Genomic DNA, 27860 nt, shown 5'->3' on the forward strand with positions numbered 1-27860 from the left:
AAAGTTGCACAGAGTGTTTGCCGTTTTCGTTTGGAAGTCCTCTTGGGAACCAATGCGCCGCGACAACTTGTTTCGTCGTGTGTCTGACGGTGGACTTGGCCTTCCTCATTTATTCATACGCCAATTGGTTTCACGATTTCTTTTTCTTAGAGACCAAAAACATCCCTTCCTTCGAGAAGTCATACAAAATAGACTGGCATCCTCTCTTCCAGATTTTATTGTATCTTCCGCCGGAAGCCCAACATGTGTGCTTATAGGGTACCTGAAAGAAGTAGTTGATGCCTTTAATTTTTTGTCTGTAAGATTTTCAAGAGATTATATAACGACTATAACACGAAAGAAGTTAACAAAAGACCTAGTAAGTGTCATATTTCCGGCGCCAATGTATCGCATTATGTTTGATAATAACCCCGGCCAAGATGCACTACGTCGGGTAAAGAAAATGTGCATTCCCGCTGCGGCTAAAACCTTCTTTTTTAAACTGCATTGCTCCGTATTGCCTACCAAAGTGTGGTTACAAGAAAAGGGACTATTCGTACCATGGTCAGAAAACTGTACCCTGTGTAAAACACCTGAAACAGTAGAGCACGCTTCTATCCACTGCTGGGATGCAGTGTTCTTTTGGGATGTTTTGCAGCCCACTCTAAAGAAAGACATTGATATTACAAGTTACACGATTCGTTTCTTACCTGTTTCACCTGGGGATACCTTTCCTTATGACCTTGTAATTCTTCTGTCTTTGTACAGCATGTGGAAATCCCGTCTTGATGTTAGAAACGAAAACGTCCACCCAAAAACTGTACGCTTGCATTTCATCGACCTTGTAATCCGTGTCAAAAGTGTGTATGATACCCTGTCAGACGCACCCGACTGGCTACCATTGTTTACTAATTTGCGAGACATCAAAGAGTTTTGAAGTATGAGTGAACAGTGTACAAATTGAACGTTAAATAGGCACTTTGGTTTTGTCGTATTTTTTCCATGCAATAAAGAAAAAAAAAAGGCGGTTTCGTAGTGTAGTGGTTATCACGTTCGCTTTACGCGCGAAAGGTCCCCGGTTCGATCCCGGGCGTAACCATCCTGTTTCTTTTTGTTCTCGCTGATGAGAACTATTTTTGAATTTGCCAGTGGGAGTATGCATAATAAAGTTTCAGAGAACAGATCCCAGGAGAGACTTTCAATTTTAGCATCGAGGCTGGAATTCAACATAATTTTCAAGCAGGCTGCAAATCCCTTTCAAGCCAGCGCTTGTGTCGTTCGCATCTTCCCTCTTGCACTTATCTCCATATTTTGCGCGCAGTTTATTTACGATTGTACCATGAACCAACTCGCCTACATCTAGACATGAATCCGCGATCAACCCGACCGGACCGCACTCGTCCGTTCATTTCGTGTTCAAGACCTAAATCAGACACATAAATGCACGGAACAGCTGAACAGCGGAGCTCCTTTCCTGTTCACTCAACATTGATGACATGCAAGGCCAGCAATGTCTATCGAGAGCGCATGGGCTGACTACGGCAGCGGAACAGTTGTCCCATGCCACACGACGACAAAGAGCTAGGCCTGATTCACAGGCCTACACTTGTCGTACCCATGGCGTCAGCCACCAGAACACCATACCTGTGCGACCTTGCATTTGCCCAAGTCCTATACCTGGCGTCCAGAGGAGAGAGAGAGAGACGCGAGAGAGCAGAAAGGGATGAGGCCGCTTACCCTGGTAGTATTGGCCCTGGTTCACCCTCTTTTATAGCCATATAAAAAAAGTAAGTAAACAGGCGAGCTGGTTGTGTACCAGAGACGACGGGCCAATAAGGGGACAGACACAAAACGTCGCAAAGTTGAGACGTTTGGTGTTTGTTCCATTCTTTTCCCGTCGTCTCCGGTTTTTTCAATTATGTGTTCTACAGCTGATTGCAAAGGAGGTATCTAAATTCTCACAGCCACCAGCGGCGGCTGTGAGAATTTAGATAGAGGAGCAGAGCTCTATTGTTCAGAAGAGAAAACGGAGGTCAAGAGGCGACTTGGCTCCCCCGAATCTTTGGTGAGTTACTTTAAAATAAATAATTAGTTACAATTACGGATAGTTTGTCAAATAGGTACTTGAGTTGCAGTTACATTTACTTAATAAAAGTAACGCGTTACAGTTTCATTTACTTCGTCATATTAACCTAGCTACTGTCAAGATACTTCTCTTTAAAAAAAATGACTGTGAATACATTGTTGAGAACACAAAATGAATACGATTTATATTTGTTACCTTCCTCCTCCTTTTAAGAGCTCTAGTATACCCCTTACAGAGATTACAGCAGATGGAGATACTGATGAGCAGACGGGTCCAGTACAGTAATAGGGAGGGCAGCCGAAGGCTAAACTAGTTGGAACTGAATAAACAACGGAAAATACCTGTAGTATCACACAAGGTAGAGAAAGGAGTGAACAAGAGCAACACAAATTAAGTCGTCCCAGAATGCGTTCTGATTCTGCTTATAACTTGTTCAATGCAACGCAAGACAAAAAAAAAATTCGACAGTGGATCACGGGCTCACGGACCCCGGGAAAGGACAAGTCGACCAGTAGAAACATCGTCCGTGGTTCCGGTTCCATCCATTTCAAATTTCATCTACTAAGTTGTCTTATCACAATGAAAATCTTATACATATTACCTTCTGCAAGTCTTATGCGGGATACCAGGCCACTTGGGGCACTCAAACGACGCCATGGCACTGGGACTCTTTCATCTCGGTGGTCATAGAGGAATTTGTCGGCTCTCATGACGAAGTCGACGAACTTCCAGAATGATCCGTCGGCTACTACTTCCCCCAGGAACCGACTCGAATTTCGAGGACGGCTCAAGGAAGCGCCGGAACTACCTTGAGATACTTGACGAAAGAGTCGAGTATTTCCTCGATTCGAGGAGAGTTGGAGTGGAGGTGAGTTTATGAAGCGAATAACCGGCCACGAGTGAAGCTTCGAGTCGAGTTTGATTCGAGTTTGAGTAGAGGCTCGTTTCTGAAATCGGCTGGTAGTTCTACATCAAAAACTATTATTTTGGGTGGCATACGAAATGTCTGCACGGCATTGTTACCACGGAAAAGGCGCGGCAATTAACGCCGGATGTTGCGCAAAACCAAGCGAAAATCGGCGCGGATTATTTTTTAATACAAGGTCGTACCAACTGGCACTACACTAAGAAAAAGTGAGCACCCCCCCCCCCCCCCCCCCAGGTCATCATGCGTTTTGACGGCTGTAACTACCCCACCAAACCAACGCTTCTTTTTGCGCCTGTAGGTCGTGCGGCTGCGGATCTGACGTATTTTCGTGACGTCGCGCCGCTTCTTCGCTTCTTCCGGGCGCGCACAAGAAAGTTGGATAATTTCAACTTCTCAACGCGCACAAAAACGCGCGGTGACGTAGTAGGACGCTCCCGTGTTTCGGCCAATCGGTGGAGGGCAAGCTAGTTCCGGCTCCGCGTTTCTCGCCGTCTGGCTGCCCTCTCCTCCCCCCCTTTTATTATCTTCCAACATGACAACGCGATCTCTCTCTCTCTCTTTCTCTCGCCGTCTGGCCGGCCAGTCTGTCGCAGTTGCACTTTGCTTGTGCGCTCGCGCCTGCGTGCGCGCTCGCCCGAAGTTTTGCTTGTCCAAACCAAAGCGCACGGTTCTGACTCAGAAAGCGCGCCCGGAAACAGCAAAAACGCCACGAAATGCGTCACATCCGCAGCCGCACGACCTACAGGCGCAAAAAGAAGCGTTGGTTTGGATCGCGCTAACCGCCCTGTTGGCAGGTGACAAGCATGGGGTAGTCACGTTTTATAAACTCTTGAATTGAACATTCAAGTGCATGCAGTCGCTCAATAGTAAAAGTCACTTCAAAAATGTCAAAAAGTACTTGAAACTTGTTTTCTTTGTGTTGGTTACCATTTATTCAAATTTGAACCGGTCGAAACAGGCGTGTGGCTCAGTTCGCCTAAACTGGCAGAAAACAAACATTGCCAAAGAGTACAGGCAACCTTGGTACGCACCTACTAAAACCGGAGGCAGATAAAAAGTATCGCGGTTATCCTTTTTGGTTCCGTCACGGGTTTTACCATGTACTGCTAGTAAACGTAATATACAGCTGGCAGCTGGCGTCGTGCTCGAGGAATTTAACCAAATCTTTAGAAAAGCTCAGGAAGCTAAGCACAGGCGTGAGTTGACTGGAATGTTCGCCGGACGAGATACTCTTGTCGTCTTTAATTATGCCGTTCAGTAAAGAGCGTGCTCTCATTAAAGGTGTGATCGGTCAGTTCTGCGTGCAGATCAGTTGCAAATGGCCTCCTCGGTTCCACCGAACTTGCACGCCTGTCATACCCAATTTTTTTTGCTTTCAAGTGCAGTGAAGTATGAAGCATTGAACATAACGACTGAGGCCGGACAGGACGAACGTACACATATATCTGGGATCATGCCCGTGTATTTCAGTATTTTTCTGTCTTGGGATATATGATTCGCCTTCACTGGCTCATTTGGTACATTTCATCGAGCATACTCGATAAAAAATGCTTCAAACAAAAATGCTTCAAACAAGTGTGTGTCATCCAAGATGGAGTACTTTGAAGGGCACTATAGGTTTCAGGCCTTTCGGCACGCGTTCCTTCTACCTATATAAAGAATTCCAAGTAAATTTTCAAAAATAAAGCGTTGGCAAACGTACACATGCTATTTGGTTTAAATTTTTTTTTTTTTTTTTTAGAAAAAGTATTGCTGGAGCCTGGAGAAGCCATCAGGTGCAGCGAGAGAACAATGTTCTCGGCGTTCTTTGATGCTTCAGTCACTTGCGTTTGCCGGTTCAGACACTTGCGTTTGAATCCGTTTGACAGCGTTGCGTCGAGAACCGAAAGCGACTCACCGGCACATTTGTGCTTCGTATGAAGCGTGAAATCCAATTCAAGGAATCGTCTTGGCACGCAATATAAGCAGCAGGGATGTCCTGGTTTCTCGCTGCCGCAACGCAGTCAAACGCAACTGTCTGAACCAGGCTTCAAAACGGCAATTCAGCACTGTCCTCTTCGCGCGACCGCGAGCGCATAGAACGCATTTTTGAAAGACATGCGCTTGAAAAGAAACAATTGTAGCGGAAAGAAGAAAACTGAAACAACGCTTCGGGAAGGACCGGCGGACGGGCTTCGCTAGAATCACCTGCGCGTGCTCAGTGTACTCAACATTTACTCAACCGCCGCTGAAGTTATTCGGATATGTAAAAAGAGGAAAGAAAATGCATCAGCGTGTTCAGAAAGTTGTGATTGCTGAGATTGGTTTCGTTAATTAATGCAATTAATTAAACGGGCTTCTGTATACTTGAAGTGTAGGCAAGCGAGAAAACGAAACTGATCAAAACGTGACGTGTAGCGACTATTCAATTTGATTTATAACCTGCAGTTCACTTTTGCAATGGATTACATTTGAGATACGAGCGCTTTCCTAAGGGCAGTAGAGGAAAATAATATATACGGATAAATCTTGCACGGTCTTTTCGTATCTATGCAAAATATGACAGTGGTCACCAGCCTAATCAATCACAGAAAATACAGCATTATATAAGCTGGTGGTGTCGACTAGTCGTGTGTATAGGAATGTAGAGTGTCAATATCGCATGTTGCACCTTGTGCTGTTTGTGAACCCGTTCATGTATAGTATTCAGTGGTGTCTGTATGTCGCGTAGGTGCGAAGTGTGGTGTGAATTGTGAACGTGCATGTCTGGCGAGACGCTCAGAGCAAAGACGGCTTCTTTTTTCTTAGTTTGAGCGCTGTCCGCTAGGTGGCGCGTGAAACCGCCCAATTCAAGGAGTCGCGCGTTTACGTGTCTACTTATTTGAGTGAAAAACATGGAGGCGTTCCATGGCTCCACAAAGCAGCCACAAAGGGTTCGGTTCTCGGCCTCTCGTCCCAGTACGATCAGTCTCATAGCCAGTTGAATGGGTGTTCCGTGCGGTGAATAGTGCGTGCACAGACGCGGTGGGGATTACCAGGGACTGAACGATCGGAACCGACGCCGCTTGAATCGGTGATGCCTCGCCTCGCCGCTGTCAATCAAAAACGCCGGATCACTTGCGGCAAGCACAGCAAGCAGATTCTTTGTTCAATAAAGACATCATTTCATTTGTCGCTATACGATTCCTTGTTTGAATGTTTTCTGGCCGCGAAGTAAATGCAGCCGGCCGCGCGAAAGCAGTCGCGGACAAACCCCCTCGAATGCCTCCCCCCTCACATCGCCGCCCCTTTTGGTAATAGGTGTGGTGCCGGTGCTTCGAGGCGCGTTTTGGAGTGCTTTAGTGCGCACGGAAGGCAGCGAACGGGCGTACGCACTTGAGAATCGTATCTTAGCAAAAAACAGTCCAGCTCGCTAGGCCTTACTAGTATTGCTCCACTGTCGCTTGCCAGCCGCCATGTTGCTTTTGGGGGTGCTCACTGTGACTACCTGTTGATTGCATGCCGTGTGACTACCCATGCGGTCGTTAGTATTACTAAAGGGGGGGGGGGGGGGGGGGGTAGCGATATCTCTGACGGCTTCTGACTACCCCAAATGTATTACCCTACGACTACCGTTTTGTTGAGAGTGTACTAGTACTTTTGAGGTGCACCGCGGGTTGCGCGAGAGGGTCTGCTGACAACGATTATATGGCTCGACGAGAGCAAGAGGCAGTCGCTCTGTCGTCCGCACATCTTTCGTTCGGGACTAGTACATCTGGCTGAATAAACGTACCGCAGTCGCCGGGTTATATCTCAAATCCAAGGATAGTTCTTTCAGGCTACGTGATTCGCTCCTCAGGGGATACTCCTTTGCGAGTGTCTGCTTTCTCCCATAAAGTAGATGTACGAATATATTGAAGACATTTATGAAAGCTCTTCAGCTTTAACCACGTGGCGAATTTTCGTTTGGAATACGTGTAACAAACGACCACCGAACTCTGAAATTTGTGGAGCGATTCTGTCGTCACGAAATGCTGCAGAGCAGCGCTCCTCGAAACGACGCCTCTCACATGCTACAAATAGACTGTGAAGACAACAACAACAACAACAAAAACAACAACAACAACGACAACAACAACGATAAGGACAACGACAACAACGATAAGGACAACGACAACAACAACAACAACAACAACGACATCGACAACAACAACAACGACAACGACAACAACAACAACAACAGCAACAACAACAACAACAAAAAAACAACAACAACAAAAACAACAACAACAAAAACAACTACAACAACGACAAGGACAACGACAACAACAACAACAACAACGACAACGACAACAGCAACAAAAACAACAACAACGACAACAACAACAACAACAAAAACAACAGCAACAACAGCAACAGCAACAACAGCAACAGCAACAACAACAACAACAACAACAACGACGACGACGACGACGACGATAACGACAACGACAACGACGACAACAACAACAACAACAATAACAATAACAACAGCAACAACAAGCTGGTCGAAGTGTACTGCAGTGAGAACTCAAGGCTCTTGCGGTCGCTTTCCGGATGGATTAAAATATAGCGATTTGGGACGCTGTACTGCTCCGGCGTAGCCAGGGATTGGAGGGGAGGGGAACCAATCCTCTAATGAGAAAATGCTTATTCACAGGAATCACACCAAAGTCTAATCAGTTTGTACTCATCTAAGGTTGTCCTTTTTCAAATGTTTATTCCTTTTCAGTATTTGTTTTCCTTCAGAATAGCCCATAGTCAGAATCTTTTATATGTTACTAGGAACCACAGTGTACGCTGCAAGCCATTCCAACCAATCCAGAACTGCGAAATTATCACGTGACTTTATGAGTTCCGCACCTGACACTTACGCGGCATTTGGTTAGTTTCGATGGCTCGTTGTCGTCTGCAGTCCGTTTTTATGTAAAATAGAATGTAATTGAATGTAAAATAGAATGTATACTTGTCCAATATGTGACTAGAATTCAAACCACACTCAGTATATCGCGAATGGTACTTACTATAGTCACAGTAATACAAAACACACACGCACGCACATACACACGCATATGGATACACACGCACACACGGACACTGACGCACACACACGCAAACACACGTACACGCACACACACACGCGTACACACACACGCACGCACGCACACGCACGCACACACACGCACACATACACGCACAAACACGCGCACACAAACACGCACACGCACGCGCAATAGCACCCACATACACACCATGCGCGTGTGTGTGAGCAAGGTTTGGAAAAAAATGGGCAGAGAAATTGGGCAACAAAAAGAAGCGGCGACATTTGTACCTTTTTTTTCTTGGTAGAGGTGTGCCGTACCCATGAGCTTCGATTCCTTGCAAGTGGATTTTGAAACAGTAAGTACGTCTACTTATCTCAAATAGCGACCAACCCACTGTTATCAAACAAGCCCTCGTTTGCCCACCGGGCGAGGGGACTGCGCGCGCGCAGAAGCCAGATTAGCCTAAGGCGAAGGATCTGCACATGCGCAGTGCCGACAGCAACGCCACCGCATCGGCGTGACATCAGAGAGTTGCGAAAGAGATCTCGAAACAGAGGGCAGTTAGTGTCGCATCAGTTCTAAGGACCCTCCCGTACGCAGTTTTGTTTACTTGCATCTCCACTGCTTGTGCGTGGCAGGCACCAAGGACCATAAGAAACCCGGAGAACGACCTTTTGCTTATCGGTCCTAAATATGGACCACTCCAAAGTGCCCAAAAACTATGTTATCTACAAAAAACGTAATAAAAAAGGTGGACGATAGAATGAAATTTTGAACTTCGTATTGTTCCTAATTTTATTGCAATGTGCACCCACTTTTAAGCGATCTAATTTTAACTCTAAAGATGAATTCGTGTTCTGTGTGGTTTCCGATCATTTTTTTAGTGTTTGAGTTGAACGAAGTTACAAAAATATTTTCGTGGAGTCTGTGTGAGAACGTATTTTCCGCTGAGGCCTTTTCAAGTGATGCAGTCCCTCGCTAACCACGCTAAGAGCGACAAGAAATGTAGTTGGAATGGTAAATTTCTGAACATTTCACGGAATGTCTCTCAGCAGAGTGGTCAAACGGTTATTTCATCGAATATTTCTGCCCTAAAACGCGTACAGAATGGTGTGGTGCCCTGTATCAGGAGACAGAACAGTTTTCTGCCTGGTTTCTAGTCAGAATTGATTTTTGCCTGTTCTCTTAGTTCAAAATAACTTTTTGTTGTATTTGTTTTTGTGTGGCTACCACCCTCGTTGCTTTTAAGAAGGTTTCGACAATAAGGTCAAGATATATTGTTGTAGTTTTTTCATCGGGCAATATTAGGCGTCCTCTATCCGTAAAGATAACGTGTGGCCATTATATATTTCTTTATTGCATTTTCTTTGTAATGAAAAATTGGGTTCTTAACGTGCTTGGTGCACGTTAAAAACCCATTCGTCACCGTACCATTTCCTTTCCTAATTGGTTTCACTAACGATGTTCCTCTAAAGCTACCGAATTTCATCGCGTTTGGTCAAATGATTGTGGGTGTAATTTTTAATTATATTAGCAGTCCTTTAAGTAACGACCACCCCTAAAAAAATTTTCCGTGCCGTCCTCCTCTTCTTATCCTGTGCATGGGCATAGCCTTTTCTATACTGACAAAGTCCGGCAGTTCGACGACGGAGCCATGAGTGCCCGCTCGCAGATTTGGAGCGCGAGGATCTGGCAGCACAGAGCATTTCTCGGGGAACCTGGGCATCAGTGCAGAGTTTTTGCAGCGGCGAGCACCCGAAACATGGTTTGCAAACCCGACGAGAAAAGAAGCGGTAGCGCGAAGAACGCGAGGCGCACGAGCGGACATTCCATCGCTCGGGAAAGGTGTGTTTCGGTGTCTCGCCGCAGCGGGGCGCCCGTCACGTGGCTCTCCTCTCATCCGTTGTCTGCCGCTCTACCTTTTCAAATTCGGCGGCTGCTTCTCGTTGCGATCTGCCAGGCTTTGTCGGCATTGATCTTTTTCACAAGGGCGCCACCATCTTGAAATATCGTCACTCCCAGTATGGGCGAAAACATTGTTTTGCCGTCACCACGGCAATGCATAGCATTTATACTTCGTCTCATCCTACGATGGACTAAAGACCAAAGCCACGGGCCGCTAGGCCCAATCACGTTCCACGCTAAACTAAGCGGCTCGTGATTGGATTTGGCGGTTCGTAGCTTATGCCTTTAGTCCATCGTAGTTTGAGACGAAGATAGGAGATGAGCGTAACCGTCACCCATTCTCGTTTTGTCTCGCCTCTATTTTTTTACTAGTTGAAGGTTAAAACGTTTTAATATTTTTTCGTCGCCCATACCGGATATGCCTACTTGGCGGTTGGGGGCGAGAGTAAGCGGAAAAAGTCTATAAACTTTTGCAAAAGGCCGCCGCCATTTTGCGAATCGGACGACCCCAATCAGCTTGATATTTCTGCAACCCGCCTGAGCTACTGGAACCGCGGTCAGCGTGGCTTCCCACCCGCATTGTGCATTCGGAGTTCGCCGGCTTTTCTTGGACGTTTTTACTTTATTTGCCAGTTTAGGATGCTTCCCCCTTGTGTGTTATATTCCACTGTGAGAACCAGGGAATACCAGGGCTCGTTGCCTCAACGGCGTTCGCAGGAAACGAACGAAGAGAGCGAACATCAAGCAGCACGCGACGCAGGCAGTTCAACGTTCTTGGAGGATTATTTTCGTTGAGATAATCTCCAAAAAGCTCCCCAGCTATATTCCGGCTTTCGCGAAAAATAGCTGATAGGGTCGGGTCCTGGGTGTGGGGGACCGGATAGACACGTTTGTTCATTTGCTTTGAAGCTGTGCAAAAAAGGAGCTCTCTTCAAATCGTGCACCAAAACATGCCAGATTCCGTCCGATCATCGTGAAGGGGCTACCGTCGACACTGTGCATTATATATGCTGTGTTATTTGAGACCTTTCTCAAATCCTGTTCGGATAACACGGCACCGTGGGGTACGTACAATATATGTTGTTCGATTGATGAGACTCGTTGAATTTCATGTTGTGGGCGGGGAATATCCATGCAGTTCGGATAGCCTGTGTGGTCTAACATTTTCGTCGGTTAAAACCTTTCAGATTGACACTGCTGAGTGTATGGTGCCGCAAAAAGATGAACATAATATAAAACAAAGATTCCAGTTGCATTTGTTCTGTCGCGCATGGACTCACCAAAACAGCTTTGATATCTTTGTTTTTGTTTCCCAAAATAGTACACTGCACTCTTAAAAATCCCGGAAAATTCTATTCGCCATAGAACACAAAATAAAAAAGAAATGGAGCGCGGCAATTTAGCCTCAACCAACGTCCGGAAGTGCGCCTACGCAAGCTTCCACGGCCCACTGACTAGGAAACCCTCAGCCCAACTTAGTCGGGCAACACTGACGTTCACTCTCAAAACCTGGGACGCGCGCTGTAAATCGCTTCGTTCGAGACTGCCGCTGGAAAGGTCTAGAGAGGAGGCTATGGCATGGGCAACACTGGCTAGAATACAAACTCGAAGCGCTCGGAGAGATGGCATGAAACTACGTCAGAGCAGACGGCCTAAGGCCTAATTGCGTGAGACGTCGCCTTGAACGCAATGCGCCACCCCTTTCCCTGCAGAGTCACGCGGCCCTGCCACGCTGCCCAGTCAACTTATCGTTAGATCAACGGGGTGCCGAATGCGCATCCGTCGGCGTTCGACACCTAATATAAAAAAAGCGCACGTTTTTCTGTTTTTGTTTTGACATTTTTGTTAGCTGTTTTTGTCTTGTTCACAAAATTTTTGTCATTGTGTCAATCGCGCACGCCCGTTTGCCTTAGATGTCACAACCGCATATCGATGTCGTTGTAATGTTGCGTCCCTTGATGCAAGAGTAATTCCACCGGAGACCCGAACGCGACTAGCCGTGTTCCGATTTCCGAACGAGAAGGATCTTCGTGATGCTTGGATATGGGCGACTCCGCGGGACAACCTCGTCATCTCGAACCACACCGGGTTGGGAACTCCCCCTTTTTTTCTAGTCATTGTTTGCTCTTGCAGAAAGCACACGATGTAGAAATGTAGTCAAACAAGCGTGGAAGTGAAAATGAGAGTAGCTTCTCGAAAATTAACGTTTCGATATTCGAGAAGCTTCACGTGGTTGGGTACTTACCGAAACCAACACGCGGAACTTTATCTGCATCGTCTGTACGACTACTGTCTTTTAGCGCACTGTTATGGCGTTCCAACGGTTTCGAAAGGTTTTTTAGTTCGGTAAATGACTAAAGCTCACTACATTCACTCGTTTGCATCTGTCGTAGCCTCTTCGATCGCATTTGCCGTTGCTTGCACGAAGGCGCTTGTATTTCCTAGGTGTGCAAGCTTAATTGCTCGCACGATGAAGTGATTCGGGAGAATTCCCATGTCGACGACAATACTAGGGGCGTGTTGGCTGCGCCACTGAATTGCAGGCGCCTCAGTCCTATAGCAGTTTCGCCAAAGTTCCCGGGGTGCCCGATCAACATGTCAACTGTGAGAGAAGACCCGAACTGATAGAGGAAGCGAATGGATTCCGCTACTTTGCAAGACGCTGTTGCAGAATTGTTGTTTGGGTATGGGGGCCTATGATTGTGCATCTGTGGTTGTCTGTGATAAAATTTGCTTGCTCAAGCCTTGTGAAGTGCAGGCTACGAATACACGAGACTTGCACTGAAGGTGACAAATACCCCCTATATTACTCAAGCTTCTCATGTGATTGGGAGGCAACGCGAGGAAACACACGTATAAATCTAAACAATAGAAGCCATAATGTGTTAGACCCTACAATAGAGCACCACCGCTGTTAAGCCTTTTACGGTTATAAAAAAAGTCTGTTTGTAGCTTACGTCGTGCGGCAAAGCCCCTATAACGAAGACAAGCTAGGTCAATTAGAGTGGTTTTTTGTCGTTTGTTTCTTAAGCAGGGCATGGTGCTATTCAATTTCTGCAATCCCAAATTAGTTCAAGTAACTGTAAACGGTTAGTGAGAGTTTAAAGGAAATAAAGAGTGGAGTGTTCTTTTTTTATATATTAACGTGCAATTTCGTTATTGAGAAAAATGACGTGCGCTTCTGTATTAAAAACACAACTAAAATTGTGATGATAATTTTATTATATTTAGCGTCGTTTTATATAAAGTTGCCAAATAATTTGTGAATACATGTGTCTCTGAAATGTGTTAATTTTAACGAGATTAATTTTTTTGACATACATCTTTTTTTTATTTTTAATATATATTTTTTTTGCGTACTGCAGCAAAAATGTCATAAACTAAATAGAAAAAAAGATTACTACGGAAGAAAATTGGCTTCTCATATTGCTGAATGCTCCTCCCTAGGACATGGCTTTAACATATATTTTTGTGGCATAAATATATAGAAAAAAATGACCTGCACTATTCTTGCACGATCAGACGTCGAGACACAGTGTACTCTTTCTTAATAAGAACTAAACGAAGTCGGAATTTTCTTCGACTAATATTTTATTTCATTCTACGCGCACAAGCTGGACAATAAAGGCGATGGCCTATTTTCCCCGTCGTTTGCATGCCTACAAAAGCACCCACCACCATCCGGGATACGCGTAAGCGCCACGATGCAAAACTCGGGGGGTGTGGTTTAGGCCTTTTCTGCTCCTGCATTGTTGCATATGCTGTTGTCGTACATCAGATCCTTTGGATAACCACATGCAGATATGAAGGCATAGCGGCAAGTGGTGGGAAGACTTCTGAATATTGCTTCTGCGGGGTTAATCTTTTCCTCTTCTGCTGTTGAAGCTTGTTTTACACCACCAGCTTCCCTGGCCACTACTTTTGTAGGATTCTGTTTTTTGGTATTATCGGCGCGTTGCAACACTTCTTTGAACTCTGATTCCTTTAGCCAAAAGTCGCATCCTGAAAAAAAAAACAAAAAAAAACAGGTTAATGGGATGTTCATCAGTTACGAACATTTTGGGGACAGTAATGCGATACCGCTTTTGGGGCTCTTAAGAGGTACTAGAAATCAATAAATAAATTAATTGCCACTTTAATAAGGACAGCAAACAGGGTGCTTCAAGGAACGCTGTCGAAATCGCTCCTCGCTGGCAAATCGCTATGTGCGCTAAGGAAAGAAAGCTGGTATCAAAGGAATAATGGCAGCATTTCGTCCTCTGGACTGAAATTTTTCTCCCCGAAAGGACCATCTGGTTCAAGCTAGGTACTTTGTGCAAAAGCTGGGGACTAACTGCGCTTGACTGGGACTAACCGAAAGGCGTGCGCGAGCAAAAGCAGCCATTATAGTCGGTTACAAGTCAAGAAGGTATGAGAAGCTCCTCCCACAAGCGTGATGCGCCCGTTTCAAAACCCTCCGCAGTCGAAAGAAGGGTTCACTGGAAACGCCCCTTGTTCCGCTTCAATGAATTCCTACTTGTCTCCGATCCCACTTTTTAAGAAAGCGACCTTTGTATTCATCGGAGGGGGAACCGAGCCCCTGAAAGCAGCCTTTGTATTCATCGGAGGGGGAACCTAATCCCCGAAAGTCGTATTTGTTTCCATCGGAGGGGGAAAACTCTAATCTCCCTCTCGTGGCTTCCACAATGCTAAATCAAAGTCGAAAGATAAAGCAAATATGTAAAAAAAAGGCACGACCCTCCTCGCGCGTTGGCCGCGACGTCACGGAAACGATGGGACCCTATTGGATGCGGAGGTGGCGGAGGGATATATGGTTCCCTTTGAGGGGCAATTGCCGCTACCTTCTTGACCTGTAATTTACTATAGTCATTCTCGGACAGGGTGCATCTGTGTGTTTTAATCCCCGAAGGCGAACGAAATGATCGCTAAGAAGACAGCTGAATTTTCCTCGTCTTGGGGATCGGCGCGACTCAACTCAGCACGGCTGAAAGTCTTGACCAAAACTGGCGAATTTCTTTGATGTGGACCGATCGTTCAGACATTACATGGGACACTGACCTTCGAGCGTTATGGGGATGTGAGTTAACGATTGTGTTTACTCACACACCAAACTATCTCGTCACAATTTATTGGTATTTGACAAGTTCCATTGACGCAATTTGCCCCGCGCAAACATATCAGAATTTATCCAAACAGAACACCTCTGAGTACTAAAACAATAATGTTTTCGTTTTTAATTACACAACTTCAAAAAGTCTGTAGAAGACTATAAATCCTTTCAATCGATCCTAACTCTTGAGCTCAAAGCGCTCTGACATTCTCGGACCTGTTGCGGAAGGTAAAACGTCTTGACATTGTTAATGCATAAAAGCATTTTTAGAGCGTACGATGGACGATTGAACATAATTTACGTTCGTAACGTGCTAAAATAACAGCTGTGACAAACTGTAGACTATAAAAAAAAATCGTCAGCATACGAATTGATTTTTGGCAGAACGGAACAAAAGCCAATGTTGGGAAATTGTTGTCAACTCATCGCGTTTTCGACAGTGAACGGGCTGCGATAGCAGTCATGAGTACAGCAAAACAAGCAAATTTCTAATGCCTATAAACCGTTTTTTTTTTTTTTTCACTGCGGAATATTGTTCAAGCATCACCGGTAGGACATAGCACGTATTGCCGTGTGACACAAATTACAGTGGATTATAGACGGCTCTCCCTTTATTTTACGACACAAGCCTTCGAACGCACTTTTACCAAACCTAAGAATTCCTTAAAGAGTCCATTGAACCCGGTAAAACAGCGGCGAGCTCTCCGAGCTGTTTCTTTATCGGTTAGGCTCAGCGGGTTCACCGACTAAAGATGAGCGATCTCGTAAAAACACTCGGAATACTTCTCACTTCGAGCTTTTCTGTCAAGGTCACATGCGAATGTCCTCCCGTCCGTTGTATCCTCGCCCCGTTGAACGTGCACACTTTAAACACTCTGTGGAAACCGATATCCGTCACCGTCATGTTTCACCCCGCAGACCACTACCGCCGCGATGGTCAACAAAACCACGTGATACACGTGCACGTACCAGGCGGCGCCGCTCCGCACAACGACGGTATATATTAGCCCCGAGCGAGAACGACTTGAGCGCCGCGTTCGCTCGATGATGGCGCAGGGATAAGTATCACGTGACGAGGCCGGCTATTTTCTCTGTTTTGCTTTACTTTGATTGTGAGCTTTAGCTATTAGCATCAGAAACTGTTCGCTAAAGGCTGATTCGCACACTTGCGTCGAGTCCGACCGAGTACAACTGCAACGTAGAGGTTGCCATGGCAACCTGTACGTTGCAACGTACAGGTTGCAGTTCTACTCGAGTACAACGCAGCTGTTGGCATGGCAACGTACAGGTTGCCATGGCAACAGCTACGTCGGGTCCAACAAAACCGGTTTGCACCCGGTTTTGTTGGAGGCGACGCACTGTTGCCATAGCAACCCGTGCACTCGGTCGGACTCACGCAAATGTTTGAACCAACCTTAAAGAGGCACTAACCCGGTGTCAGAGTACTACCCGATCAATATTTTGCTACAGCGTCGCATATATGTTTAATAAAGTAAACAAACGCAACTGCTCGAAACCGAAACTGGACTGGCGAGGAAGAAGAAATATAGAGGAGGAGAAAGTTAGAAAAAATCACGTGGCTGTGCAACTTTTTTTTTTCTTTTTTTCAGTCAACGCATTTGCATTTTTTGAGAAGTCACAAAAAATGGACATCAATTTTTTCTCTTTTTGTAGTGAGTGTGTGCCTCCGATGACCCACGACTTTGATTATTTTTGGAGGTTGTGTCTACACCATAAAAAACGGTACGCGAATTCGAAAAAGAGAGTGAGCCCTGCTCAAACCGGCCAGTTTTCGATCGGCTGTCTTCGGGCGGAAAGAAAACGAGTTTCGAGCCTCGAATTGTGTTCTGGGTAGTTGGGCTCTTATATCTCATACACAAATAAAAACCTTGGCGAGCAGAAATACCCTTTCAGTGTCTTTTTGAGTGTATTTGTTTTGCAACCACGCCAAACGTGCACAGGATGAAACCTAAAAACAAATCCGAATATGCCGAGCGACTCGATCGGAAGTTGTGTGTATGTTACGATGCAATTCTACAATAGCTTCATGGTCGCCAGCACGGCTCGGATACTTCACAGTGGAAACAAGCGAGCATACTTCTACGTGCTCTTCACGCGTTTCCCGACTTCAAGTTGTAAACAAAAGGAAATTCGTACTCAAAACCACAATTCTCGGCGAAAGCAGCTCGATTCGCGGATTCCGGAAGCAACGACGGCAATCCCGACGACGGCCACTCAAGTCGGTTGGAAAGCCTAGCAATGTCGGTCCGAAGGACTTGCAAGTCGCTCGTCGCTCCCTGCCTTTAACGACCAGCGGCTTCGTTAAATGGATATGTTCGCGCGGCCCCTTTCTTTCTACGTGGACCCAATCTATGGATAGTTCAAACCTTGACCTAGATCTTCCGCTTAGAAGGTGAGTCTGATCTCTTCGTTTTCTCCTTTTCATTTTTGGAGTGTTGTGCTGTGGTGGCGGACGTACTCCTCGCAGTGATACACTAGTCAATCCTATTTGCTGCTTTCTTTGACGTAAAGCTCAAGTAACTACGATATTGGTTACCCTCGCATCATCTGGTACGTATGCATTTTTTTTTTTGTGTGTGTGTGCCTAAAACTACGCAAATAAACTACGAAAAAGCAAAACAACCGGCGACCGGAATGCCAAGTTCAACGCTTGCTCGGCCATCTTCGCGATTGGTTTCTATATTTGCTGTCTGTTTGCGACATGCTGAAAAAAAGAAAAAGAAGAAAAATTTAAAGGAGCTATGCTGTCAGAATCTACGCCTTTAGTCACTTGACAACTCACCGAAGCCATGACGACAACCTGTTTGGCCGTGGTCAGTACGATAACACGAAACTAGCTCAGCTGGGTATTGTTCCGTAGGCCGGGACGCAACTGTTGTCGCGCTGCTTGCATTTAATTTTGATGAGATGTGAAACCAAAGAATTAGGTCAAAAGCAACCCGTAACTCTCGTTGAAATTAACGAATCAAACATAAATTGTAATAGATACACCTCAACCACTTGCTACCAACAAAGCGGAGAAGGGGTGACGTTACAACGTCAGGTGTTGCCTAGCTACTACGTCAGGACAAGAAGCCGCCAGATGTTGCCACCCAGCTTATTGGGGAAGGGGGGGGGGGGGGGGGGGGGAGTGAGGTGGAGGCGATGACAATGCCAGGTAAAGAAAGAAAGGGCGTGCACTATGAAGGTGGAACGGGAGAGGGGACAGAGGAGGGCGAGAGAGTGGCGCCCTCGGAAAGAACCAGCCGATCAGGCCACCGTACTCTCCACCACCAATTAGTCCGAGGGGTGTAAATGCAAGGGCTCAGAAGTTAATCCTGGAAGTCCATCTCTGAGGAACTAACGGGAGTGGAGCAAAGGTTGCTCTCGTCCACGTCAGTCTCCTAGCGGACCAATGGTAGTGACAGCGCGTTTAGTCCCCTGAGGGACTAAGTCGCGCTCCATTTTTTTCTTAGAGTAAAATAGGTTGATGTGATATTCGTCTCTGTCAAGGGGTGCATTAAAAAAAACAGAGTAACGTTCAGATACGTTTTAAATTACTTGTGATCAACTGCATTCCAAATTAGTACATTTCCATGTATGGTTTCAATTGGAACTCTTTTGGGCATCATCAACGACTACTAAATCAGCTCAATTCACGAGAATAAAAAGATGCACAGCGTTTTACAGCGTTAGGAGAGGCACTCAATTTGGACACATCGTAAGGTGGCCCGAATATTTACAAAAAAGCGTACAAGGAACACAACCGACTTTTACAATTAGATGAACCATTGTTTTGTAAGGTCTCTACCGCGGTTGAAGGCCACAAAGACGTATGCAAATTGCGGGAGACGTGTGCTGCGTGGGAAATGAGGTTGTTCTCTGAATTCCATCTCTCTGTGACAGATGGTATATAGTATACCATCTCTGTGACGCTGGAAAATATGGCATCTATATGGCAAACACCATCTCTTTGTGAGTGATGACACATAAACGGTTGTGCCAATAATGCTTAATCTTAGTGATGTACAAACTAGCTCAAATTCCCACTTTAGTACAGTTTAGTAGCTGCGATTTAAAGGGATACAGAAGCGAAACTTGAAATACACCTATTATGGTCAGAAATAGGTTTAATATGATCAATGATATCCGTAAATCATAATCGGGCGTTTGTATTTTGAACGGATGGCTATATTTTTCACCCTGAGGGGCCCGATTGGGCGCGCGCTCAAAAATCAGCCATCGGAGAGCGCGATGCGTCTTAGGATATTGGGCGCATGCGTGACGTCACTTGTGCCAGCCGGGAAAGGCTACGGCGTGGATGTTGTGGTTACGAGCGTTGCCACTTGGTGGCGCGTCGACGATTTACGACCTGTGACAACGTGGCCGTTCGGGATGTGCAAGGGCTGCTGCACGCACGCTGCACCACGGCAAGTCGGCAACCACGGCACCACTGAGAAAGCCAGCTCTGAGGTCGGATTCTCAAAGCGAACTTACGTCGAAAAAGTGCGCACGACAAATTTGAAAGAAAACCCGTATCCTCGAAACGAAATTGTCGTAACTTTTGCGCAGGTTACGACAGAATCCTACCACAGCTCCGCAGCTTTTACGATCAAATCGACATGGCCGACAGCGTCGTTCAGTTACTTGCTAGCGACGACCAACGGACATTTATTTTTCTACGTGCTCTTCTCGTGCGACCCGACTTCAACCAGCAAGAAAAAAGGAAGGAGCACTTGAAACAGGCCACGACGATCAAGAACGCAGGATCCACAAACACTCGAGAAGAGCTACAACGGCCAGGATTCTACCGACCAGGCGAGCTCGGCAGAATATAGTAGGCCTAGCAGCAACACCGACTCGGCGCACCGTTCCTACGGCGGTCCTTGGCCAAGACCGTCTGCCCACGACCGGCTGGCCTGCTGAATAGAATATGCCCGCGTGACCCTTGTGGACCCTTCCCGGATGAATAGTTTGATCCCTGAACTAAGTTTCAGAGGTCAATCTTTTCCCCTTGTCATCTCCATCTCCTTGTTTTCCGAGACAGCGGTGACGAACGCTGTCGTCGAAAAGAGGCTCTCATTGATTCTATCTCCTTGTTTTGTGTGATATAGAGCTCAAATAAACGACATACGGATTACCTTTGCAACACGGTATGTATACTTCGTTATTAGTATGCCATTTTTATTCTGACACGACGCTAGGTCACTGTCGAGCTATAGCAGTTCGTGGGAGCTACGCGATTGTCGGTCCAACCTTTCTTTGCCGAGTGCCATGTCAGTATCGAGTTGCAATCGTAAGAGATCGGTCCAGAAGCGCTTACCGAAACGCGGTCTAACAGAGCGAATCCAGCACTTCGATCAAACGCGCGTGTCCGCTCCGAGTGTGAACAGGTATTTGCGTGGCTCTTGCTGACACTCTCGTAGTTCAAACATCTTTTTTAACGTCTGCTCGCAACTCTCAGCAACTAATACCGGCCGTGCCAGAAGCAAGCTCGGGTTGTGTCGTGCAAAGAGCCGCAACGAAAACGAGCTCACTGTGGCCAACTACGCTTTGGCTGTCTCCGCCAAGGCTTTGCAAAAGCGTTCAGACCTAGGCTAATTCTGCCGGCACGCGTATTGCCGCAGAACGGCGCTGCTCCTATGCCACAAGTGATGTCACGAGAACTTCCCACCATCCACCAGATGCGAATTTGAAATCGTTTAATTAAGTTTAAAATTAGTTCTCCTGTGTTTTAAAGCGCGATATTGACATTTCCGAGGTGGTGCCTGTCCCTAGCCCATATTTATGCAGAAAGATCGGCGCTAAAATTGCGTTTCCGTACCCCTTTAAACGTTTTGTGTTTGTCCCCCTCTTCTTCGGTTCTCTTCGGTTTTTTTCAAGCATATGAGAAGCAAACAATTTAAATGTACCCATCCGGATTCTTTTTTTCTTCATTTCAGCTTGATTTTATGATGTAAAATGAATGCTCGGATTACAGGTCAGTTATGGACACAAACACGCGGATGAAGATCGGATGCAGAGACATTAATTTAAAACCATGAGGATGCGGTTCGGGTACCCTACAAAATCCACGTATAGGGATGGGATCCGAATGGTTAAACGGTTACCCACACAGGGATCTACTTTTGTGTGTGCTCTAAAATACCGGTGGAATTATGATATATCTCGGCTTGTTTCGTTTCTGACTACCGTCAGTAAACTATCTTTGTTTTTTTTCTACCTTTATGAGTAGAATATTTTTGTATTAAGTATAGTTTTACCCGGCTTACCTCCTTTGAGGAAAGGATACCTTAGAATATTGCATGACGGCTGGTTGTAGACCACATAGAAGTCAAGGTAATTAACTCCTTTCACAGGTTCCGTTGATTTAGAATCAGCATCTCGTGCGGCCCTCACTGCGTGCGGAGAAAACGTTACAGCGCACAATCGTCCACTTTCGGAAGGCAGACACATTCACAATATTGGTAGCTCATGAAAGCTGAACTTACCCATATCTGATAGCGGTTTGCTTGAGGAATTGCAGGAGTAATCACCATACTCGATGTACATGTTGCTTCCCAGAGGGGTTGGTTCATCACTTAGAGTGCCTAGTTTTACGACGAAAACAAAGTATATACGTGTAGATTATATTTGAAACAAATATTTTTTGTACTCTATGGGTAAAATAGCCTCGTCTCACGAATCCAAAGTGTTAATAAACTTTTCCTCACCAAGAAAGTATAAGACGTAGAACAAATTGTGAGAAACAACAGAGCTTTTATTTTCGACATTTCAAGCAGAGCCTGCTTTATATCAAGTGTAGAAAAATACACTTCAAAAAGCGCAGGCTCTGCTCGAAACGTCAAAAATAAAGCCTCTTCTGCTGCTCAGATTTCTTAATAGTCTTATGGAGTAAAAACCACTATTGTACTCGAAAGCCAACAAACATAATTATCTTTTTTTGTTCAGGAAACTGCCTGCTAAAAACTAATGATCGTTAATTGGATATACCGGGATCAGTATAGAAAATGAAACCCGGTTTCGCGGCCCATATACACGAACCACGTATAGTAGACCGCTGAAACTCCGTCAGAATATGACGATAGCGGTGGAAATATGATGCTAAAGTTTGGGCAGACCTTTCCTGGATCAGAAGATCTAAGGGAGAGAAGAAATTTCAGGGGGAGCCGACGTCCATCTAAGCCCAAGTTCATCAAAACAAGAAGCGATAAATGTGAGCGCCTGTGGCATTTCCAGTGGTAAAACAGCCTTGTCAGCAAGAAAGCAAACAATATTCCATTTCTTGTTGACAAGTTTGTTGTACAGAAATAAGTACTACAGGAATCCAAAATATTATTTCTTGTTTCAGCAAAATTAGGCTTATATGAACGTCGGCTCACGGTGGGAGTTGTAATTGCTCTTTTTTTAAATTATTGTAACCAGGTGATGTTATGCTCCCGAACTTTCGTATCCTATATCCCCATCGCTAGTGCCGTAATATGAAGGAGTTCCAGCTTTCTGCAATGCGCAGTTTGTTTACGTCAGCCGGAAAACTTGGTTTTATTTTCTTTATTAATATTGGTACGTTATTTGACAATTTCTCTAATTAACAATCAGTATTTAGTGACGCTTAATAACCGAAGTTTCTTTTCTAGACAGTATAATAATTATGTCGTACATTATGAAAGAAAACTAAAACTCGCATAATATTGTTTTCTTCTTTTACAGCAGCCGCAAGACCTTAGGTGTAAACTGTGCGATGCACTATTTTTGTTAAGCGTCTTTTTACGTTTACAAGTTATCAATATACTCTCCCCGTTTGGATTTGAAGAGGTATCACATGGGCTTTAAAGTCATTTGGTTTGCATTACGTTAGTGTTTATATCTAAATTATGGCACTGCCATGAACGAAGTCAGGCAAACTGGCTTATGCCGTCTAACCACTAACACACGATGTTGAACCGGATTTACTTATTCAAAGTATGTTAAAACGTTCCTTCATAACAATTAGTTTAGTGTGTTAAATATGCAATATTATTGTATTCTGATATGCCCGAATACATAGACCTGGGTGGTTTTATCCAACCAGATATTTTCTCCATATATAAAGCGTCACATAATTTTTTGTCAGTTTATATTTAGCTTATATTTAGTTTATATTTAGGGAATAACCATCAGAATACAGTCCGCTTCGGCCTAAGAACTGTGTTGTATCTAAATGAAAGCCTAGATTTTTTTTAAATGTTAGCCTAAGCAGGTGAGGATTATTAAAATGCTGTTTAGTATTCTCTTTGGTAAAAATTAAGATGATTTCCCGCCTCTAAAATATCCGTATTACCCTAGCTAAAAATAACCACTGCATGAACCGCTCATTCCAAGTAGCGACCGCCACCAAGTGTTCTGGTAACCTAACCCCTTCCAGAGACCACGAACCTAGCGTAAAACTATGCTTTCTTGTCACTGAGGTCTTTCATTTGTTTGAATTCAAATCCTGCCCTCTGCATCATGTACCTCCTCGGTCTTTCCTCTCTTTCAACTAAACCTACAGTGGGAGATAGCGAGATCAACTTTTTACGGATCATGTCCCTGTTTCTACGCCATTGGCTTCTAGAACACATTCTGTGATCACTCCCTCAATTCTGCTTATTTCATTATATCTCGAGTGTCTCTGTGCTTCTCTCCGTACAAGGTAAAAATGCCGTACAATACAAGGTGGAAAGAATTATTTGATTGAGAAACTCGTAAATGACTGCTCATATCTCATCTACCATAAATATATTTAGAGTAATAGTTAGTTACACTGCTCCTATTTTCTCACTTTGTACGTGTCATTGTTGATATTTCGGTCAAATTATACGCAAACCAGAAAATATGTTTTAGAAACATTTACCGAGATAATTGCTTCAGAATACATTGTTTCCCACCCACGAATGAAAGACAACCCTCATGTGTGCATTCCAGTTTATTCATTACAATAGTTTCGGGAGACTGTATAAAGCCTAGATTTATAAGACATAAAATACTACTGCGGCTAAAATAATATTGAATAATAAATTTTAAAGTCACATACCAGTCCAATCTGCACGTATGACATTTTCCAGTTTGTAGCCGGTTTGATTCAGACCTGTTACTTGGTACTTTAAAGTCTCGCTGAAATTGAACAATTTCCTTTTTATTCTCGTACCTAAATAATTAATGCAAAAAAAATATTATTGCTTAACTACTTCAAATTTATGCCTTATATGGTGCCTCAAACACGTCTTCGAAACAAGTGCTGGTCGTGTCTTTAATGTTTCTGTTCAATTGTTTTCTGCCGACGTCACAATTGCGTCTCAATTTCGACTGAGGGAGAAGCTTCAGGCCGCCTGTACAGCTGTTGCTTGACCAGCAGTCGGCCAATCTAGAGAAACTCAGGCACGCTTCACAGTATTTCGTGTAACGACGTTGACGTCTTTTGTTTCCTTTGAGCTTGAAGTAAATTTCCTTTACAAGACAAACACCAGACAGAAAATGGAACACGCTGAGATATCTCTACAAAATCTTCAAGTAAGAAGCCATAAAAAATGTACCTCACGAGACTTGCAGATACGGTTTCGTTAAAAGCCCATTTTTATTCCTGCTCAGTAACACCTCCCCTATGCCCCCTTCCACTTTTTGTTGTTTAATTCGTGTATATCTGTGTTTTTAATACTGCACAGAAAAAAAAATTACGCACGTTCAGGTCTTCGCGCGATGTTTAGTTCGTTTTTAGAACATGTATTTAAGCATTTTTTTTCCAGTTGGGCTACTCCTTTTACCTATAATAAGAATGATGGCGACGGGGGTCCTTTCTCCAGATGCCTTGAAGACGACATTAGGGGCTTTTTTGTGAAGACTTCAGTGCATCGAATATATCAGTGGGAGAATGCTTTCCAGCTCTATAGTTATGGTTCCCTTGGTTAAATCCGGCTAGATTCAAGTACCATTTTACTAGTGTAATGCTTGGAATGTGCGAAAATATAACAGATTTCGCTTTAGCTTCCCGTGGACCATAGGCAGGTATCATTTCGCATAAAAATGTGGATTTTGTTTTTAGAATTCTATTAGTATATTGATTTTATTATTTCATTTTTAAAAAATATCGGCCAAACTCTCCGTTACACACAAAACTATTCGGTTACATTCCTGACCGATACGTCCACAAAATTAGAACTGGTGCAATATTTGTTTTTTGTGAAAATAAATGAATAGCGGCTTTCTTTCTTTTTTAAGAACCACGGGTATTTTTGTTAGTATGAACAAGCTAGCAAATCATAAGGCGCATCAGTGACAAATAGATGGCGTAACTCAAACTTTATTCCTCCAATGGAAAAAAAAATTTCATGGCTTAGCCACTTCAGAATTGGTTAATTATTTTATGTAGAAATTTTGCAACTGTCATGTAGTGAAGGTTAAGTTACAGTTCAGAAATCAATCAGCATTTTTTAACCACAAAACCGTCAAGAATTGGACAGTTGTTTTCTATGGCATCATCTAATCTTTTCTAAAACCAAACTTTTATGCACGATATTTCAATTCAAATAACGGTCATATGTTCTATCTAAGCTTTTTAACATTTGAACCCTCATCAAACATGAGTTCATTAAAAATTCTTACTTATTTCCAGAAGTCTTGTTATAATACGTTCTCGTAAAATTTGCAATTTTTGATGACTCATCGTGGAGAGTTGCTGTAACTCGGACACAAGTAATACTGGGTTCGTGGTTTTTTGAGCGAAACATTAGGACAAATGGATTATTCTTTGTTTTATTAATGGCCTGAAAAACAAAATAAATGTTTTTGTTATCAAGTATAAAATATAACCTGAGAATTGTGTTTTAGCTCTCATTGTTTATGAATTAATCCGGAATCATTATTATGTAGTGATACAACAAGATGTCCACGTTTTCCTTAAAGCTGACCTACAGCCTTATGTATTTTACTGCACTCTCATACGCCATTGTATGGCTAGCTAAATCTCCTCAGATATTATAATGCAATATTTTCGTGGGAAGAACAGAGGAATGGGGCTTCTCTTTTTTCTAAACGGATGCGTGCCATAGGCTATGATTGGACGAGAGAGAAATAGTAATCTTATGCGCAATCTACTTATACTTAAAGTAAGCAATGCAACAGCGATTTCCATTTGCAACGTTTGTTTTAACAGAAAGTTGACAACGACGTCTGGCGCAGTAATTACACTGCACAACCACGTATTTATAACCACGAAACGGACGATGACATTCACTAAATTGGCACTTCTCGTGACAATTCAGGGATTCCCGAAACACATATTGCTTTAATATATGTCCTCCTGCCCTTTGCAGCGAACTTCATTCTCCAACGGGTGTAGAGCTCGTCGAAATACTTCTGGAAGGCAGTCTTTATGATTATAATCAGTTCATCTAGCGCTTTGCTCTTCATTCCCCTTCTCGAGTAATAACACCATCGATGTCGACGTGCCAGCTCATGAAAGAGGGACAAGCTGCCGGGGCCGAGGCCAAAGCAGCACAATGTGTATGAGATAACGTCTGATTTTGTTCTGGCTCTACCACTTCAAAGATATAATAGCGCCAAAAGCTACCTCTTCGAAGGTAACGATATAAACCTACTCCAATCTCACAAAGTATTATCGTCAATATCTGAAGGAAGAAACGTATTTCTTTTCATCAAATAGTAGATGTTAAATACATTGTAGCTCATATTGTTCCTAGGACTTTTCCGGTGTCTGAAATTCCCAAAAGTGTGTTTCACTATTCGGTGCACATCTGAGCTATATCTAATTATATTACTTTTTTTTTTTGTGAGAATGAGCATCAGAATTGTGCGCAATTCAGATGCTTTTCAAATTAGAAAAACATAATAAAAGTTACATATTCCAGAAAAATAAGCAGTGCCCCATGTTGAGCGATAAAAAACCTGACACACTGACTGTTTTCCCTATTATCACAACCTCCTTAGAAAGAAGTTTTAATATTTCAGCGCATACGTAGACAACAAAGACAATATATTGAATCAACCATGAAGAAGGTACACAAAAAAGGGACGGAGGCAGAGAACAATTCCCTGTACGGAGTAGTCAGTGGGCAGGCAGTGAGCAGAGCCGCCTTTCCTCAAAACTGAGATAGGCAATGTAGCTCCTTATGCAGGCATCCCAAACCTTTCTCTGAAGACTTCAAGGCAGAACATACCGCTAAAATATACATTTTGATTAAACACTCCACTAAGAGAAGTTGCTTTTAATTTCATAAAATTTCCTGTTGCTACCGGATTTTTCCTAGCAGCTTCACCAGGGACGGCTGAACTCAAAACGGCTTCAGCAGAAAATTTCCCCTCATAAAAACGTTCAGTCAATTCTTTTTTAATTCATTTTGCATCATATACGAACTAAGATCACTGGAATATATGCAAAACATAAATTCAACGTTATTAAAATTAAAAACACAACAACAAGTCACGATTAGCCATCGCTATAATATGAGCACTGTGAATTTTAACGCTATTGTTTATTAGTCATTTGAAAAATAAGTGTAACTTCCCTCCTATATATATATATATACATTTCGTTGATCACATACCTTCCAGGCGCTTTGGAGAGGTCCAAGGGCAGGATCGTTAAGCAACGGGTTGTTTTAAGGGTCGGTGTTCATTTGTACCTGCCAAGTACAAGTAATGGCGATGCAAGCGAACAAAGCTGCGTACAGGAGACCCATTGGAACTGCTGCAACTGTCATTTGAAGCTCTTCTGGGATTTCTTTCGTGCCGCTTTTATAGCTAAGGTACGTAGACGTACTTCTTATTTTCCAAATA

General features: G+C 44.0%; 1 non-coding gene and 1 pseudogene across 1 annotated transcript; one reads left to right on the top strand and one right to left on the bottom strand.

Annotated features, from left to right (window-relative positions):
- The first annotated feature begins 1005 nt into the window (after positions 1-1005).
- On the top strand, positions 1006-1078 carry Trnav-uac. The gene has a single exon. It is a non-coding gene; the product is annotated as a tRNA-Val (tRNA).
- Positions 1079-13599: 12521 nt separating this feature from the next.
- LOC121838207 lies at positions 13600-27763 on the bottom strand (annotated as a pseudogene).
- Between the last annotated feature and the right edge of the window lie 97 nt (positions 27764-27860).

This window comes from Ixodes scapularis, unplaced genomic scaffold (genome assembly GCF_016920785.2).
Source record: "Ixodes scapularis isolate PalLabHiFi unplaced genomic scaffold, ASM1692078v2 PGA_scaffold5__190_contigs__length_132052651, whole genome shotgun sequence".
In the NCBI taxonomy this organism is placed as follows: domain Eukaryota; kingdom Metazoa; phylum Arthropoda; class Arachnida; order Ixodida; family Ixodidae; genus Ixodes; species Ixodes scapularis.